Here is a 2,750-nt window from a genome sequence, read left to right on the forward strand (position 1 = left end):
GAGGGAGGGGGGGGTCTTAATTAAACTTCACAAATTCGATAATGAATAAATAAATATTTTCCAAATAGACTGCCACTCCTTTGACTATCCATAATGTCTAAATATTGCATCAACATAAACACATGCTTTAACTTATTTAGAATGTCAACATATGATAGATTGAAACAATCGTTCATGCACAGAAGTCACAAAACACGTTGTGAGCTTTGCCAATAAAACATTTGGCATTTAAGAGGTCCCGCAGACATGCCAGGTCTGTTCTTGATTTAAACAGCGAGAGGGTTTCTAGGTCTACAGTTTCTAGCTGAGGAATGACACATGCTTCTGTTTCATAGTTGTCATCAATGGGTTCACCTCCCAAAGACCGAAAAATTATATAGATTTGGGTCCTATGGCTTTCTGAGGCAGCAATCCTCTTCTTCTCCCTTTTTTCCTTCTGTTCCTTCTTTTTTCTTGATTGGGATGCTTTAGATTTGGCACCAATAGGAAATGTCGCTTTATATTTAGCCATCACCCTATCCAGGTCTTCTCAGGCAAGATGCAGAACGTTTGAACCGACTTGAGACTTTATTGAATGACGTGAATGCCTGTAATCACTTCATAGAGCACCAAAAATTCCTTGCAATGAAAGCAAAAAAACGGGCAACGGAAAGGAACAAACTTCCAGACATTAATTGGTCCGACGAGGTTGAAATCAACTCGCTGTCTGCAAGTAAACTGAAACTCTACCTAAAGGAACACGGTTTACCCGTCAGCGGAGGGAAAGCAGCACTCGTAGCTCGTGTTCTAGGTGCTGGGGAAGCTCAAGGTAAAGAAAACCCGGATGAGCAGCATTCTAGCAGTTCCGAAGACCAAGAAGGTAATGAACAATCATACGATTCGGAAATTGACGATTATGAAGAACAAAGTTTCGAGGTGCTCTTCATCCCTGACGACGCAGTGGAATGCGTTGCAGCACCAGGGGCGGATCCAGGATTTTTTTTAGAGGGGGTGCACTCGTCTCTTGCTCTACTCCAATACCAATAGACTACATAGTTTTTTTTTGCAGAATACCAGTTGTATTAGAAAACCGCAGGTCATCTCAGGGGGGGGGGGGTGCGCACCCCTTGCATCCTCCCCCTAGATCCGCCCCTGAGCACGGTGAATAAAGGTACGGGTTAGAGAGGGGGGGGCACATCATAACTTTGAGAGAAAGTGAGGGAGGGTCAGAGCTAATCTTGACGCTGCTGGAGGGGGGACCTATCTAATTTTTCCTTTGGTGAAGCTCATTTTAGGACCCTCCCCCCCTTCCTGATAATTATTGCACAGTCCCTAAGAGATTTTGTATGAGAAATGAAATACTGAGATCTGCGAACGCTAAATAACAATACATCTAATTTTTCCTTAATGAAATGAATAACAAACCACTGTTACTCTCCCCATCTGACTCGTCCCCAGTCGTCTCTCACTATAAGTATTTGGCGTATAAGACTAGAACGGGCTCTTCCCCACGCGCATAACCCAAGCGTTTCCCTAATAAAACATAGGCACGTTTTACGTGCATGAGCTATTTTGAATGCTTCATTGATCGGCAATCTACTGTTTTAATCCTAAATTAAGGCTATGTTTTGTGCGAAATTGGGCATTGCTGTACATTAATGAAAACGAGAACAGCAATATTATTGAAACAAGACACCTTTCGCCTTGCCTTTCAAACTTCTAAAACAACAATTTATAGGCCGCAAACTTCCGAATCAAAGTCCATATCTAGATTTCAATTATTGTTTCATTGGAAGAACTTTGAAAAATTAATATATGATCCTTTATACTCTACTTTGAAGCAGGTGACACAGAACTCATAAATTATGAAATACGTGCGTTGTACTGTTCTTGATAGCCGAATTAGGTCAAATGTCTTAAAGCAGCACCCACACTAAAATATGGACCCGTCAACAGCTGCATCACTTTACTTTAACCTTATCGGCCCCTGCAACAAACATCCGAACATACAAAGCCACAAAGATAGATACGCTCAAACCACTGACATATGAGCTATTTTTTCAAAATAGCTCAATAATTAATGAGTAGAGACAACTTAGACACGACTGGGGACGAGTCAGATTTTACAAACTAAAGGCAGCAAAACCGATTAAGTAACTCAGATAATAGTTAATGAAACGATTTCAGACAAGACAAACCCGCTATTAAGTGGTTTATTTTGAGAAGAAAGAATCGTTCAAGGTTTTGAAGAACTGAAGAAAACTCTTACATTTTTGCTGGTTGTTACACAACCAGCGTAAACGTATCTTTCCAGGAAGGGAAATCTCTCTCTTATTTCCCTAATACTTAAGGCTTGTGAACCATTATTAATTTGGTACACAATACTACCCAAATCCCAACCTTTGAGTCCGAATACCTATGGAGGAGCTTCTGGTTTGTCTATAGACTGGAGCGGGGAATAAAGTGACTGGTCCAATGTTACCCGTGTGTGTGTGAGTGGGTGTGGGTGTGGGTGTGTGTTGGGGGGGGGGGGGAGTAACCCTCTAAGCCCTACGAGTGATCAGCATTAAGTTTCTCCTTGTGGTATCAAGGCTTTGTAAAAGAGAGTGGTCATGAGAATTAGGGACATGATCACAGAAGATGAATTTGCTTGATATTTTATCAACTTCTCCCCACTACGTCTGTAGGAAATGAATGGGGGCAACCGTGAATGAGAATTCAAATTTTCATCTTAGAGTTTAAATGGTTAAAATACACCATGGCATTGGTAG

Source organism: Porites lutea, chromosome 8, assembly GCF_958299795.1.
Source record: "Porites lutea chromosome 8, jaPorLute2.1, whole genome shotgun sequence".
In the NCBI taxonomy this organism is placed as follows: domain Eukaryota; kingdom Metazoa; phylum Cnidaria; class Anthozoa; order Scleractinia; family Poritidae; genus Porites; species Porites lutea.